Source organism: Ambystoma mexicanum, chromosome 8 (assembly GCF_040938575.1).
Source record: "Ambystoma mexicanum isolate Mex_15411 chromosome 8, UKY_AmexF1_1, whole genome shotgun sequence".
Lineage (NCBI taxonomy): Eukaryota > Metazoa > Chordata > Amphibia > Caudata > Ambystomatidae > Ambystoma > Ambystoma mexicanum.
This window is the reverse complement of record NC_090929.1, coordinates 594,980,314-594,997,679: the sequence shown is the minus strand read 5'-3', so window position 1 is coordinate 594,997,679 and position 17,366 is coordinate 594,980,314. Positions and strand designations below refer to the sequence as shown.

General features: G+C 47.4%; 1 protein-coding gene across 6 annotated transcripts in view; it reads left to right on the top strand.

Moving 5' to 3' along the window:
- PLEKHG5 (pleckstrin homology and RhoGEF domain containing G5) overlaps nt 1–17,366 on the top strand; it is a 1,536,154-nt gene that overhangs the window by 1,376,875 nt on the left and 141,913 nt on the right. The gene's annotated exons all lie outside the window — the stretch shown is intronic.

Here is a 17,366-nt window from a genome sequence, read left to right as displayed (position 1 = left end):
CGCCTTCAAGGGCACTGGCGCCATTTTCAAGAGCCTCTGCTGATATCACCATCATCATCGCTGTCGCCACGGCTATCATCGCGGCCTCCATCATCAGGCTCCACTGCAGCGGCAGCAAAGTAAGCATGATGCGCGCTGCCCTGCACCGGGGACCCCACTTTTGCCTCCGCATCATGGAGGCTATCCCTTGGCACGCAGAGCAGATTACATTCGGAGCCCCTAGCTTTGCCCAGCGACAGGCGTCCCTGACGAAGCTGGGGGCTTGGTGTTCTAATCTGCTCTGTGCGCTCTTGCATGCAGAGCAGATTAGATCATTTGCCTTTTCCAGAATTGGATTCTGGCATTTGCAGTCTCCCACGGCAGTCAAGATGGGGGGGGGGATAATGTCACAATTGTACACGTTTTGCCTAACATATTTCCATAAAATACATTTGTTTGAGTACCCTACTATGGTTTGTGTACTTTTCAAGCCATCTTTATAAAGCAGAGTATTTTTGAAAGCCAAACAGGGGGCTGTGGAGGGGGTGAGGAGAGGAGACAATTAGAGTACACGTGAGTCGTGAATATTTACCCAGGATGTGGCAAGAGAGTTTCCAATCCTGGAGACTGGAGCAGTTATTTGCCTCTGATTGTAGCAATGTGCTTTTTTTCAGTGTACAAGGAAAGGATGCATGTGGGTGTTGCTTTTTTCAGAAGGCAGAGATGCAACACGCCTTCAGTGTTTTTGAGGCTGTCAAGCTTGCTCAAGTGTTTGACTACCCGGATTTCAACCAGGTACTCACATTCCCAGTGGTGATGCTTACCCACAAGACCACATCAAATTGTCATCAAAGCACATCTCATCTTTGGATTTTGTTTTCCTGGGAATATTTCACTATAGATTGCTGGGTTTAAAAGGTGAGCACCTTATAAACTTTGCCAGTGTAGCTATTGGAAAATCTCATGTCTCAGGTTATTTTTCTAGTGCTCATTTTTAAAAAAGAAAAATGAATGGCCAATGCTCTTTTGTCTTGTGCACTTTCTTCTAAGGTGTAAGGTCAATTGAACTAAATGTGTATATGTTTATTTTAGATATGGGTATTTGACCCATTTTCGTTCTTAGTAGATGGGCTCCCACACTCCTTTTCAATTTTGTAAAACTTGGGGTTTCACCCTAAGTACCCAACGATAATCCAGATGTGGACCCCTTGCTCACTGTGCCCTAGAGAGGCACAGCTTCACCTCATTGAGGACGCCCAACAAGGTCTAAACACGTGGCTAGGGTTACTGATCGTACTCTTGTTCAGAGACCAATTGCCTAGCATTTCGGTGCTGGACTGCTCTTTGGGTGGGACAAAGACTGATATGCAAATGGATATTTCTCCTCTTTGAAGGATCTACTGAGCAGAAACGCAGTTGTAGACTTTCCCGAGTGGAAGAAATTCCATGAAACGGGGTAATTGACCCATGTTTGTTCTCAGTATAGGGGCTCCCACATAACTTTACAGTGTTGTCTTTAAGATATGTTCACTTACTGTGCATCTTCATGGGTGCCAGCTTTTGATTTCCTCTATTTATTTGTATAGCGCCTACACACAAATGTTTCCAGGTGCCACAAGACAAGATGGGGTGGGGGGCAGGGCATGGGAATCACCAAACGTAGAACAAAAAACAGTTATATTGGCCTTGTGACAATCCTACCATGCGATTGCTTGACAAGATGTAAGTGCTAGGAGTGATGGGTAGAGGGAGAAGTGCAGGGAAGGGGTTGGGCAAGTGCTGGGAGGGCCAAGGTGGCAAGTGCCAGGGGAAAAGGGGGAAAGGGAGGATGAGTGTGGTGCACAGCGAGGATGAAGTTGGGCTAGTCTGGGAAAGGGAGCCCAAGGGAAAGTGCTGGTAAAGGATGCTGCAGGGACTGGTAGGGGGTGGTCTGGCCCCTGTATAACTCTGAAGGTACCAGGTCCCAGTCACAGCAGCAGAGGGAGAGTTTGCACGGGAGGGGGAGAGGGAAGGAAGAGGAGAAAAGGAAAGTCTTGAGAAGTTTTTGTAACTTAAGATCCGGTATAAGCCTGAGGGGAGGGGGGAGGCCGTTTCAGAGGGAGCAGCCTATGGGGACCCCAAGTTCCCACAAAGATTGAAGTGAGAGAGCCAATCATTTTGTAAAGATCTAATATGATCAACACAAATAAAAAAATAAAAATAAAAAAAGTGAGAGAGCCATACTGATCCCCACGTCAAAACACATTTTACAGCACATGCTGTATCAGGGATAGAACAAAATCTGTATAATTTACCTTAAGGTATAGATATATAACATCCCAGCAACAGTCTTTTAACCTGCTGAGTTGCATTTGCAACATTCTGCTATTGTATACCCTGCTATTCTCACACCCACCAATCAGTTTTGGCCTGCTCAACCCCTCCAATCAATACTCAGGAGGTACATTAATGAGGCTTCCATCTCATTTAGTGGTGAGCAGCACTTGATAAGCCTAATTATTATCTGCCTAGAGGTTATTTCTTTGGGCAGTCAAAATAATCCTTATTTGTGCCTTCCCTTCCTCTTTGTAGCACACAGCAGTGGCGCAACACCATTGAGCCTATCGGGCTCTAGCATGGTCCTGGCACTTCAGGGGAAGCAATGGTTTCAGAGTTTCAAAAATTGATATCAGCATGCAAAGTTGTTTACCCTAGAGGTACTGGCCAAATAACTATGATATATTGTATGGGGAAGATGAAGTGCAGGCACTTTGCAAAAAATGTAAGCTAGCAGCAAAAGGAATGGTGAGTGGTTCTCAAGAATATAAGGACAAGGGTGGGAAGTGTGTGCGCCAGAGGACGTACTTCCACTTATAAAAACACTGGAAACCATAGCCATATCTCCTGCTGAATGTGAGCATGTGTTCAGTCACATGAACAGTACTCTCACGCCCCTTAGAAACCCACAAGTTATTAAAAGAGTGAGCAATCTATTGTTTCTGCACCACAATGTCCCAACCCTTGATTCACTTCAGTCCAGAGAAATAAGTTTAAAAATGGCTACTACAGGGTCGCCGTGGAGCAGATCACACTGCTTGCTGGGCACGGAAGAACAAAGCTGATGAGAATGAAAAACACAATGTTTGGTCTCTAGTATAAACTATTTCTGCCACCTTACGGGTGTTGCCTGTTTTGGTCAGAAGTAACCAGTGCATCTTTATACTGGCTAGTGCAATATTTGTGTGGTTGCCCCACAAGACAATGTACAGTTTGGACAATGAGCATGTATAATGTCTCTTTTGAGCAATAAAGTCAAACTGAGCAACACCGTTATCCAAGCTGTTTGGTGTGGAGACAGAAATGGGCTTGCTAAATGAAAGGACACTTAAGTGCTGTTCAAACACTGACGGTAAGCCCTACCCCAGCTCTTCCAGCTTGCCTTCACATCTCATCATCTGATGGGATCCCAAAGCGATTTTTAAAGGAGCGTGATAACATATTTTGGGTGCACCACTGCCATGGAAGTGATTTAAAGTGGAATTGATGTACAGTGTGGAGTTTGGAAAGAAGTAGCATGAAAGAAAACAGCGCCATTTGTAAACTATTCTTTTTTGAACATTTCCTTTGAGTGGAGTTCAACTGCCAGCTCTGCTCCATCTGAACTTCACCTCCTCGGGACTCTGCTGCTCCTCCAAACTCTGCCCTCATCCGGCTCTTGTGGGCTACCCCTTAAATGTTTTCCATGTCCACCACTGCTGTGAGTAAAGGAACAGAGGCTGTGCTCGTGCAGGTCTTCATGCCTGCTGCAGAAGCCTCCTGTTGGCAGTATGTTCAGCAGGATACAATCCTAAAAAAAATTTGAGGGGGGATTCAATGGCAATTGGAAGTGATGTAACATAATGTCAATATACCAAAGTGAAAAATGCATATTTCATCCAACTGGCCTTTCCTAATTAAAGCAAAGTGCATGGGACAAGTGTTCATTTGCCTTTCAGAACCCCCACCCAACCCCCATTCAAGACCCGAAAAAGAAACTGAGACAGGAGCTTTTCCGATGACGTTACTGTGAAAGTATAAAAGGTGCGCTCCATTAATCGGTTGTATGTGTTTTCTTCAACCACACTGTCATCGTCCACCTCGTCCTGTTGGGTGTGCGGTTTTTTCTTTTCATGGCGGGTCGCCTCATACCCTGCTCCCCACCTCCTCGCCCCATACACGCCCACCCATTCCCCTGCCATACATACATACACATACATGTATGTATGTATGTCGGTCGACAGGAGAAAACGTGTTTGACAAAACCACAGATAACAATTTAAAACACAGGATTCTCCACCGAAATATTCCATGTAGAGCAAATTGCCAGAATTAAATATTTTAATCGCACGTCTGTTTCCTTTTCATGTGTTCCTGTATGTAAGTGTCTGACCTGGCGACCTGGGTGAGATTCCCTGCCTGCAGTAAACCATTCATGAGAATGAAGATAGAAAGCAGTTTCTTTTTAAATACCCCTGGTTTGAAGGAAGTACTTAGGTAGTATTTTGTCATGTAGATCAACTGAAACATGACCTCGAATACACGTAAGGTAAAAAAACACTGGTTTCACTATTTCCTCCTGTAATTTTCTGTATAATGCATGCCCCATTACAATCACAAGATGTTAGTCGGGACCTGTTTTTTTTTCTTTTTCATTTTGAGAATTGGTCCTGGCTTTATAATGGGAACATTCAGGACCACAAGCCCCAGAATGCAATGTTGAAATGCGGGCTATACTAGCTGTACCTGATGACAAGTATGGTATAAAACGTTTCAACGTGTTGCACGACCCATTCAGTGATGGTAAGATCGGGCCTAGGTGTTTCGCTTTGGTCCGCAGCAGCAGGCAGCACTAACAGTGCAGCAAAGTGTATTTCTAGCAGGCGTATATACCTAGAAGGCATTGACTTAGAAAGTTCAGCACGCAGCTGCGCGTCTTATTATTGTGGCATGAAAAAATAGACGCTACCGGGGAAGACCACACCTCAATGGCGACCTGGTGATCCTACCGAGTGTGCGCCCCAGAAATCCAGCAGGTTCCTGCAATATGAGGGTCACTGGGGTTCCGGATGCCTCACTTATATTTTGAAACATGTCTGGGGAAGATAAACGCCTTGCCAGCGAAGTGACTTAAAAAATAAAAGCCCTCCCATCCCCAATTGACTTGAGCTTCTAGTGCCCACCCAGAGGAAAGGTGGTCCTCTGCTCTGCCAGCACAGCAGAAGGAAGCCGCTGTGCGAAGATCTACGCTCTGCCAGCACAGCAGAAGGAAGCCGCTGTGCAAGAGCTACACTCTGCCAGCACAACAGAAGGAAGCCGCTGTGCAAGATCTACGCTCTGCCAGCACAGCAGAAGGAAGCCGCTGTGCAAGCCGCTGTGCAAGATCTACGCTCTGCCAGTACAGCAGAAGGAAGCCGCTGTGCAAGAGCTACGCTCTACCAGCACAGCAGAAGGAAGCCGCTGTGCAAGATCTACGCTCTGCCAGCACAGCAGAAGGAAGCCGCTGTGCAAGAGCTACGCTCTGCCAGCACAGCAGAAGGAAGCCGCTGTGCAAGATCTACGCTCTGCCAGCACAGCAGAAGGAAGCCGCTGTGCAAGCCGCTGTGCAAGATCTACGCTCTGCCAGTACAGCAGAAGGAAGCCGATGGGCAAGCCGCTGTGCAAGAGCTACGCTCTACCAGCACAGCAGAAGGAAGCCGCTGTGCAAGATCTACGCTCTGCCACCACAGCAGAGGAAGCCATTGTGCAAGAGCTACGCTCTGCCAGCACAACAGAAGGAAGTCGCTGTGCAAGATCTACGCTCTGCCAGCACAGCAGAAGGAAGCTGCTGTGCAAGATCTACGCTCTGCCAGCACAGCAGAAGGAAGCCACTGTGCAAGAGCTACTCTGGGCTGTGACAGAGGCCTTTGAGCTTTAGGATAATTCAAGCCATCATACTTGGCATGGATGCAACAATATGGCCGAAAACAGAATTTTTGGGTGATTTGGCATTCGGACAAATGTGTTTGCCTCTGCTCATAACACGTAAAGACCAGAATATGCTGCTTAGTCTTATCCCTGTCTGACAAATATATGACAAGAGCAGCTGAATAAAATCCCCTCTGGTGTACCCTGTAAAACCTGTTGCTCCACCAACGGTTTCTTGCCAAAAGAAGCCTAACGGGTTAATGAGTCAAGCCTTGTCTAACAGTTAACCAAAAGGCACTGGCCTGTCACAAGTGTTTCAGCCTTGCTTGCTGCAATTGCTTCCTTTCCTTGCTGTACCTGGCCCTGGTGGACCCAGTCTGCATCCATTTCCTTTTCAAAATGCCACATCCTCTTCCTGTGATAGCCAAGCAGAGATGATGGGATTCATAATCCGCTGTTGTGACGTCAAGGCAGGGGGATGTGGCCTTTTCTCTTCTCCCTCGGATCTGCAACACCTGAGGGAAGCAGAGAAAGCCCCCGCCAGGGCTGTGTCTATCTGTTGTCCCCCATTATGAACCCCCCTCTTCACCGCCTGCAATGCTCGTCCAGAGGGAGATCACAGTGGGCTCTAAAGAGGCACAGGGGTCCCATAAACAACATACATTATACGCGTATTGCTTTCAACAGTGGGGTGTATTCAGGGGTGGAAGTGGAAAAAAAGGAACTAGTGGTACTCTGGCTGCATCCAAAAAGGAGGGAGTGGGATGGTCGGACAGATGGCGGAGGGTGGGATGCCCAGTGGGAGGGGCGGGGTGACCATATCACAAACTTCTGCTCAAATTATTGGATTCCAAGGTCTAAAGGAATAATGTCTTATAGAGTTTACATACAAAAAACATAACTTGCATAATAAAGCCACATGACAGCATGTACACCCTTGTAGCAACATGCTCAGCCAAAAGAATAGCATTGTGGCTTCAATGTTCACATCCTGAATAGCAAACTATAAGTCCCAGGATGCAAGATAATGCCAACCTGAAAAATCTAGTTGCGCCCACTGTACTTTTAGTGATTTAAGACATGTAATGAAAGAAGTTGTGTAATAAACAAAGATAGATATGCAGATTATTTGTCACAATCTTCCAGCTCATTGGTATTCATAATGTTGAAAACATTTTATTAGTAACTTAAAGCAACTTTATTTTGCATGTCAATATAGTAGACATCATGGAAAGAAACAAATCTTTCAATGGGTGCTGTGTGTTGCTCACTTTATGTAGCACAGATTTGCAACAAATCTGTTCCATCATGCATATGAAAGGCTCTGCCACTGATAAAATAAAAGAAATGCTTTTGCAACCTGAGCACGCTAGGACCTGCAGAGCCATGGCCGCTCTGGGTGTGTCTGCTTAGCTGTGACTTGGGAAACTGGCAGTGCTTGATTGTCCAGCCTGAGCCGATTCTCTATTTGGCTCAGGAGCGTCCAGGACGTGTTTTTCGAGCCTTTGAACTAAAAGTACGCTCTGGAACAATTTAAAAGAACTAGTGGTACGCGTACCAATGATTTATACCACACTTCCATCTCTGGGTGTATTCCACCTCGAGTGCCGATTGGCACCTTAAAACTCGAGCTTTGCTCTTGTGGACTGTCTGATGTCTTTCAGAACCCTTTGGTGAAATATAGACCCATAGTTATGATAATTGTTGTGTTACTAGATAGTGCTTCTTGCATGACTCCTCCAGTTTCTAAGCACCCTAATAACAGCGGGGATGAGGTTTAAAGTAGGTTGTGCATGGCTGGTCTGGGTTGGCAAAGAATGAACACTTGGAGACATTTTCCTGATCTTATCATGGTGAGTGTACATTGGGAAAGCAGAACATAATGATGGTGTGAGGAGTCTCCGGGTTTTTGGCACCCATCTTCATGTTATATAACCAGCCACATATTGCAAGTGAGCATGCCTAGAGTAGCTGTCTAGACCCATCCTTGGCATGATAGCTGATGTAATCCAGCTGGGTGTAGAGTGCGCTTCTTGTAATCTTCCATTTCAACTTAAAAAAATAGAATTCAATATTTGGTATTTTACTGTCCATCTATATTTGGAGTAGGCAGCCACAGACTGGCATAGTAGGGCCCTGAGCAGCCCTCGCGATGTGGGGGTCCCACCACCCCATATCCTGGTGGTGGGCCTCTAGACTTCAGAAAGATTTAATTTATTTCTGAAGTTTGGGAGCATTCTCTCAGACTGCAGAAATAAATGATTCCCTTTGTGGAGTGCAGTGGAGATGCTCTGCCTCCAACTCACACCGCAAAATAAATAATTTCTTTCTGAAGTATTTCAGAAAGAAATTATATCTAGGTGCTCTGGCTCTGCAGCACCTCCTTCTTGAGTTGCAAAAGAAATACATTCTTTCTGATGCAGCGCAAGATGGAGGTGCTCCAGCCCTACTGCGCAAGTAGGAAACCAAGAAGCTCTCCCTACTTGAGAGCTTCCAGGTTTCTGTCAGTGAGGAGCACAGCACTAGGTGACAGAGGTCTGCAGGAGAGTCCCTTGGGGCCCTGGTGATGGATTCAGGTAGGAAAAAACGTGTGTGTGCGCTTGCAATGGTGTTGCATGTTTCTATGATTGCTTGCATGCAATGGTGTGCATTGTGTGTGTGTGAGTGCATATGATTTGTGGGTGGCTGGGTGTGCATGTGAGTGAGTGAGTGAGTGACTGTATGTGTGCTTCTGTTTGTGCATGGCCGAGAAGCTAATTTTGGCAGGTAGGGTGAGTAGATGGTGTCAAGAGAGGGGAAGGTGATGAACAAGCATGGTATGTGTTATGTTATATGGCTAGACTGGCATGATGTACCCACTCTACCCATTTCTTACTGTGGCATGAAGTTTCTTCCTGGGCATCTATGCTAAAGCAATTATGAGAAACACTGTTACATGTCTAGACTGGCCTACATTGGTGCCACATTGCACATGTTGTCTTAATGTGGCATTGCTTTTTTAATGGCAAAGCCAAAAGGAGTATGTTTTTGTATGGAAATACTGGCACATATTAGTAAAGCAGGCATGGAAGTGTATTGGCATAGCCAACATGAACATGTTTATTATAATGGCATAATTGTGGGGAAAGGCATGACAATGTGTTGGGAAATGCTTCTGTGCACCGTTGGTGACTTGCATCTATTATTTATTTCCATTAGTTCCCCTACAAAACTGAGTGCAAACTGTGTCTTTTTACCCAGTTTTTCACAGAAAGTGTGCTGCTTAATACAACATTCTAACCCATTATTCAAATATTTTTCTTGGGGGAGAACCCTGACCCCTCAAATCCCCCCCCCCCCCAAACCCACTTTCATTGGTTTTGGCTGCCTTGCTACGCTTGCTCACTTGCGCATACTTGTGACAAACATTACACCTCTCCAATTAGAAAAATTCACCAGCCTCCACTTATGGCTGGCAAATGTAGGTGCCACCCTCTTGTTTCTATGCTACATGAAAGATTTGAGCTGGATTAAAACACATATTTACATCTTTCACCTAGGCATGATCTTTGCCGGCCCAAAATGTGGCGCGTCATGTGCTTCGTTGAGCAGCTAGAGGAGGACCCCCCGATGGCTCGGAGAGAGGGCCCCCAAAGTGTGTTACTCCACTGAGCCCACATATCCTTGTTTTACATTTCGATTTTCACAGTTAATAAAGAAAATTACGCGTCTAGCTTTGGCCATCACAGCTGCCTCTTCCTGCTCATTGCACCTGCGCCACTGCTGGGCTAGTGTAGGTGTCGGATGAGAAGCAGTAACTCGATGGAGCTCCGCACTACCATGGCAAGCATAGTTAGAATTACGGATCCTGTGGCAACTCCGCTCACAGAGCCTGGAATCCTCCATGTGTGTGCAGGTTCTACAAAAGCAAGATGAAGGACCTGCCTTTTGGAAGACTGGCCCACAGAACACAAGAGACCCTTGAGAATGGATTAAGCTTAGTGGGAATCGAAGACAAGTTGCGAAGCACCCATTCCCCAGCATGCAGTAACAATCTCCCACACATGGACACTGATTGCAATTAAGATTAGATAAGCAGGAGCTGAAAGCAGCTCCTGGGTATCTGGCATTAAAGTGAGCCGGAGCTACCACAGGGTTCCGCAAATCTAACATCAACATAAAATGCAAATCTAATAGTTTGCTTATTCTTTATGACCCCTCATGCTTTAAATATCATATAGGTTTGTTCAAAGGAGTTACATTCACATGGCTGTGCTTGGTCGGCATCTGTTGGCCCAGAGAGCACACAGTAGCTCCTGGCAGCTGTTGGTGACAATCTAATCAGGCTCTTCTAGGCTACAAGCAGGAGCTAAAAGGCCCCCAGCACCCCTCAGTTTTGAACTCTGCATGCATTCTTTAAGCATAGCCCAGCTTGGGGAAATAACACCTGGAGTATAAAAGGGAGTCCAAGGAAGGCAGTAGCATGGGCGTATGAAGCTGGGGCATGCTTGGGTGAGTTGGGAAGTGTGTAGCGGAAAGAACGGGCAGGAAAGGAGGGACAAGAAGGTTGGTAAAAGGAAGCTATGTGACTAGTGGAGGGTCAGCACAGGAGGAAGAGGTTTGGAAGAGGCGAACAGTGTAGCAGTGAAGGAACATCGGTGAAGGGGAGGAGGGGGTTTGGAAGTAGTTTGGGCGAGGAGAAGTGGAACATCAGGGAGGAGGTGGGAGTCAATGGTGAGGCGCAAGTACATCAGAAGCAGGAGACAAGGAGAGTGGGTTAAGCCAGAAGACATGGAGGTAACGGGAGAAAGAAAAAGAACCCTGCCCCAAAATGGGTGAATCTGGAATGAGCGATGGCTGGAGCATTTCATGAAGAAGGAAGCCGGAAGTAGAGCAGCCCCCTTAAGAATGACCATGTGGTGGAGTGGAGAGAGTGTGTGCTGGTGGACAGCAGTGCCAGGACTCTAATGCACTATTCACTAAGCTAGTGGGTGCGTTAGGAACACCCTGGTCTGATGGACGCTGTGGGACCTATTGGGCAAAGTCTTATGAGACGATAGTGACACTTCGGAGCCTACAGGAGGGACGGGCAGGTTGCCTGCTTTGTAATCCAGTAATAAGCAATCCCACAACCAGAGCTACAGGAAATCGTCATCATGGAGACTTAAGGTGGCTGGTGGATACAATGGATGGATACCCTGGTGTGATGATCAAACGAATAACATTGATAGCTATGTACGTGTCCCACTACTTGCCAGTCCTCGGCCTTTGTGTGCCTGTTGGGCAAAAAGAGACCTACAGGGGGCGGACCCAGGACTGCTCAAACATGACTTGCAGAGCGGTCTTGCCAGAAGTTTACCACTCACCAGTATCTAGCACGTTTGTATCCCAGCAAGCCGAGTGCCCTTCATTGTATCATTTTATTGACAGAAAGCAGGTGGAATGCGGCATGACGTGATATATACATGTGTTTGTTTTTTTACAGGAATATGTCTCTTATTTGCGTGTTAATAACGGGCTTAATACCCAGAGGTTTGTAAGCGTTACCCAGGAATCGAACCTATGTTGTTCCATGTCGTCTTGCTTCCAAGGCGAGCACGTTGCCGCTGAGCTATCCTCCCGGGGCAACATGTGTTCATGTGATGGGTGCAGTATACATATTGGATAACATAACATGATGGAAGCAAGCAGGCACCACCGCAGTTGCCTGCCAGATCGCACCCTAGTCTGACCCATCACTCGCACGAGTGACATGGGGTAATTGTTTGTTCACTTCCAAATCTGTCTACATGGCATTAATTATGGAATACCTTTACGTGTAGTCCTTTATCAGGACTGAGGCATAAATCCCCAGAGGTAGCACTAAAAAGACTGTGCGGCTGTCTCTCGAGAGCACAACAGAGTCCGGCTGCCTTTAAGGTCTTCACTTCCTGGTTAACGCTCCTAACAGACTGTCGACGTTCTCCACGAGTGACTAGCCCGAGGTATCAAAGGTGAAGTGGCTGCGCTGCTCTGCGAGGTGTGGGAGCTCCAGGGCCAGTGAAAGTTCAGCAAGGCGCAAGGCAGGCGGCAGGAGGCTGAGCGCTGCCCACGGCAGGCAGGAGGCCGAGCGCTGCCCACATCCGCACTGCAAGACCACGGAGTCTCGCCTTCCTTTGACAAGTTCGCTGGGGGCGGAATTTGGGTCTCGGATTATTCATCGGCCCAAGAAATTATTTACCTTTGCTCTGCAAGCACGAGCTCATGCATCACATGTCTGTCGAGGACTGACAGATTTTCAGCCATGCGATTGCTATGCACGAGTGACCCTTAAAAAATAAAAAAGGTACAATTGCACTCTTTTTCTAAGCTTTGGTGTGATTTCATAGCTTGAAATTGCAGAAAAAAAGGTCATGCCGGGCCTCGGAATGAAAACGTGGAACGTCCACGGTGACGCAAATGGGAGCAGTATGAAAGCCAGCCGCTTGATCGAGTTGAGGTCCCTCGTGCAGGGGCTGGAATTCACTGCCCCGTGCCCTCGGGAGGACATCAAGATGGTGGTCATCCCTGGACTTGTGGGAGGCAGGATCCAGCTTTACAATGCGAGAGTGGGGACCCCACAAGAGAAGGGCGCAGAGCAGGAGCGAAAAACGCCACTTCTGGGTCCATGTGAGATACTGACCAGGCAGAAACTGATGCAAGATAAGAGGCGCGTGAGCAAAGACTTCGAGGTAAGGAGACCCTGTGGTGGCATGATATCTTCTGCTGTGGATGGAAATGTAGATAACCAAGCCATTTTGAGGAGGCATTCTCTGTCTTTTCTGGAGCTTGCACTTTCATTATTACCATGTTTAGAGCACCAGGGATTCAAGACACTATTCTCTGGTACTGCCCCACATGTTTTCCTCAATTTGCCCACCTCTCAGTAACTTTCTGCCTCTCACCCCGCTAACCTGGATCGCCTCAGTGCCCGTGAACGCCTCATTCCCTTCACATTGGCACGTTATTTTCACTGAGCTTGCTGTAGGGAACAAGGTGTCCAGGGGCTGGTCAGCATAGCGGGCTGCCTCTCTGGCCACCCCCCTTCACCACTTGTGGTATACAACGCCTTGCCTCCCCTTAAGGCGGCAGAAGGGGCGTTCCTGGGGCTGGCCGTATCCGGCCCGTGCTCATGGGGCACTCATAAGGCTGAGGGCCTAACTTTTTCGACCGCAAGTGTGATCCGATGGCCGCACTCGAGCCACGTTTGGGGTTTGATGGGCACTGACTCCCTTACGGACAGTTGAGACCCCTCGTCAACTGAATGCAGTGGTCCTGGTTTTATTACAGGCTGGCAGTTGATAACCAGAGGCGGAATTCTGCAACATTTCAAACCGGAAGTGGCAAGTGTCACAGAGGGCAATAAATCTCATTGCATGCCTAGGAAATCCAAAAGGGTCACCTTAAAAGATGCTTTGGGACATTGTGTTGCTAAGGAGGCTGGCCCGCCCCCCCCCCCCCCCCGCCGATTTGCTGCTTGACTCCAATAAATGTGATCTTGTATTGCCAAAAATATACATTGTGTCAGTAGTTATTTTGACTGGGAAAGTAATCATGGCGCATATGCCTGGGATATGGGCGGCCTGGTGTCTTGTGTGCGATGTGCTGTCACTGACTCCCGGCTCTCCCCGCCCTCTACAATGGTCTTAGCCAAGTTTAGTCGAACATCTGATGCAGCGTCCTCCTTGTTTGGCATCACGAGCCGTGCTCCACTTGCTACAGGTACCAGTAGCTTGGAGGGAAGCTGTGTCTGCACCTTCCCCCTTTTCGCCCTGGAAACTCCATTTTTGCAGGCCACCCCGCACCCACACCCGATTGCTAAAAGCCTTTGCTTCCACGGCAGGCAGAATCCTTAGCCCATTGCTCTCCGTAATTGCCCTCACTCTGCTCCGGGGCTTTACATTGGCCTTTACTGACACTTAATGGCCTGGAACCCTATACCTTTCCCCTGCTGGTACGAAGGCTTAAGTCTGTAGACAAGGAGGTGAACCAGGATTTGAACTGGGGCAGAAAGGTAAGTTCTGTTGCTTCTGAAAAAGTCACACACAGTTTATTCTTTTTTTGTGTTACAATCTAGTAGAGCTGGGTGAGCCCGACTAGTCTCGTGCCACCCCGGGTCGAAGCTTGGGCTCTGGCCTGACCCTCCTTTCGGGTCAGTGCCTGTCCAAAGCAGGGGCTGGACACAAGCCCCACTGGCTGCCTACCAACTCTTTGTGCTCCTCTGGGCTTGCTTCCCTTCCAAGGCGCTTCCCACCCAACCAAAATTACACGAAACACCAGCGTTGTCCCTATACCCCAGCCCCCAGTCCCCTTTCTTGCCCCACCATCCTTTAGCCCCTTTTGCTGCCCCAGTCCCTTTTAGCCCATTTTCCTGCCCCCCTGGCACCTTTCTAGCCCCCTTTAACCCTTTTTCTTGACCCCTTTAGTTCCCTTTCTTGATCCAGACCCATTAGGCCCTTATCACCCTTTTTCTTTCCCCAGTTCCTTCTATCCCCTTGCATTGCCCCCAGACCCTTTTAGCCTTTTTTCTTGGCCCCCCAGGCTCCTCCCCCATTTTGCACAGCCTTTCCCCAGGCTCGGCTCATTTTGGCACAGAGAGCCAGACCAGACCCCCAGGCTCGGCGCAACCCCTGAATTCCCTGTCTGTCCCTGGTTTACAATCTAGACCTTATTACCGGCCATTAGTATTGTTTCTAAGCACTGGGGCGCTCTCTGGGGCTCCATCACTTCCTGGGAATCCTGAAATCACGTTACATGGTTAACAATGCATTTCACAATGTAATGCAATTACCAGATAAGACCAGCGCTTAACCTTCATATTAAAACAAACCTTTTACTTTGTGTCGTGGTTCGTTTTTATAAAAAGAAACTCATTAACAGCCTCACAAAATGCAAACATGCTGTGGCTTGGATACAGGAGACAGATTAGCTGCACCACGAAAGGGATACTTCCCAGGGCACAGATAGTGGGTAGGGATTTAAAGCTACTAGGAAGGTGCACAGATCCAAACATAAACAGAGATTAGAAGAGGGCCATGGCTTTCAAGCAAACAAACACATGACTTTGGGTCATCTAGAATATCAATTGAGGCTATTCTTATATAAGAAGCAACATTATAGCCAGTTAAACGGTGAGTGAGGCTTTTTTTGAAGCGCGTACCCTGAGAATTAAATCACTCCCAGGGGTTGACCATTTGTAAATGGGTAAGGACTGGCAATTTTGGCAGGTTGAGATTAAATGAATTGGCCAGGATCACACACTGGTTGAGCGCTGAAGCTGGCATTTGAGTTGAGTCGGCACATTTTCTCGACAGCAATATATTGTTCCTCAGTCCTTCTGTAACAGACGGGTACACCAGTGCTAAAAAGCAAAAGGAAAGCCCCATTCCACTAGAGGCGAGTCTGCCTCAATGGTAAAAGTGCGAGTAGTGAGCACACTCTTCACTGTGGGCGCAGAGTGATGGAGAGGCCTGTATCGGCTGCTGTTGTGGGGGTCGAAGGTTGATGAGTGTGCGGCGTGGAGAATGCCATGGTGCCTTGCATCCTCTAGTGTGGTGGGACTTAAGAGTGTTAAGGGAACGTGGAGTCACATTTGGTGTAATAGAGGGACTACCCAACAGGCAAGCCCCAGAGATTAAGTTGAAAGTCAGGTTTCTGGCGTGTGCTTGAACCTGCTCCAACAGTGGGTCACAGTGCATAAAAAGCACTGCATTGTGAAGAGAACCTTTTGGTTCAGGCAGCAGTTTTGGGACGGTGTAGGTTATTGGCTGCACGCCTGATGCCAGATGTGGATCTTCACAGAGAAGAGGCATTCTGCATCGTCCACTTTGAGAATGGTTACCTCTTGCCCTGGACTGATGGTACCATTTCATGCTTTGCACCTCATGAGCAGCCACAAACGCGTGAGACATTTTCAGGTGAGCTGCAAGGAAGGCGGGAAACTAACTGTCCACATAATCTAGCTTACAGCTCATAAGATGTTGCAATGTGTGTGTTTTGCAATGCATTTGCAAATTACAGTGCCTTTTAGATAATTGCAGGCTGTCTGTCGCCTAGCATGCGTGGAGCCTGTCACTCTGAGTAGCACTGGCTTTTCGTGAGCAACATTTTTTTCTGAAAGGTGGTCTCTTTTTATCTACTGTGTTCTTGTATGCGGTCTTTAAAATGCTGAAAAGGAAGGGGAATAAAAGAAGCACGAGAAAATAGTTTTTTAATTTTTTTAGACGAAGTGTTGATTTTTAAGTTTAGAACACAGTTTATTAAATAGAAACATGATTTATTCAGCTTAATATTCTGCTTTGTCCGAATACTTAAATTATTTGGCATTCGGCCGAATGCTTCAAGACTATTCGGCAGAGCGATAGTTATTTCTGTATTGGTTGCTTCAGGATTTGTAAAGCATGTAAGCAATCCCCATATATAGAGCTTATGTGCAAATCCTTGTAGGTTGTTTTTGTTCAGTTGCTATTGGTTCTAGCTGTCCCAAAAAATGGCTAGTATGCTTATTTTTTAAAACCGCTTTATTTACCCCTACAAACACCACACACACACACACACACACACACACACACACACACACACACACACACACACACACACACACACACACACACACACACACACACACACACACACACACACACACACACACACACACACACACACACACACACACACACACACACACACACACACACACACACACACACACACACACACACACACACACACACACACACACACACACACACACACACACACACACACACACACACACACACACACACACACACACACACACACACACACACACACACACACACACACACACACACACACACACACACACCCCCCCCCCCCCCCCCCCCCCCCCCCCCCCCCATCCCTTGGCCAGGCGAAATGGAGACTTGCTCACTACCCACGGAAACGGCCAAAAGCCTCATGAAGAACAGCGATCTTTCTATAGAACCACAAGCGAAAGCCATCCCAAAACATTGTTTTTACCAATTTAACACACCCGATTCATACCCTACCTGAACTTTGGACAAAGTACACTAGCGGTTATCATACTTGTACTATCAATACTTTACTACGCTACACTACTACAGTCGCTGCCTTGTACCAGAGAAGCTACCCACTAGACTTGTAAAGGGTTCAACATGCAGCAGGCAGGTGGCTCCACGGATTGGAAAGATGTGAACACATTACCCCAGCCTTCTTAACTTAATAACCCTTTGACATTATCCACTAGGCCATGCATGGCAGGCGCCCATTATCGAACATCAGAAGAGGATCGGCTATCCAACCATCGATATTGTTGCGATCCAGCAGTGGGGCCTTAGAATGGGAGCCAACATTCAACAGGAAGCAGCATTGACGGTTGTGTGCCACCTTCCTCTCAACCAAACTCTGGAACTCGCTGCCCAAAATCCTGCTCAAAAGAAGAAAACCACCCGACTTTGAGATTA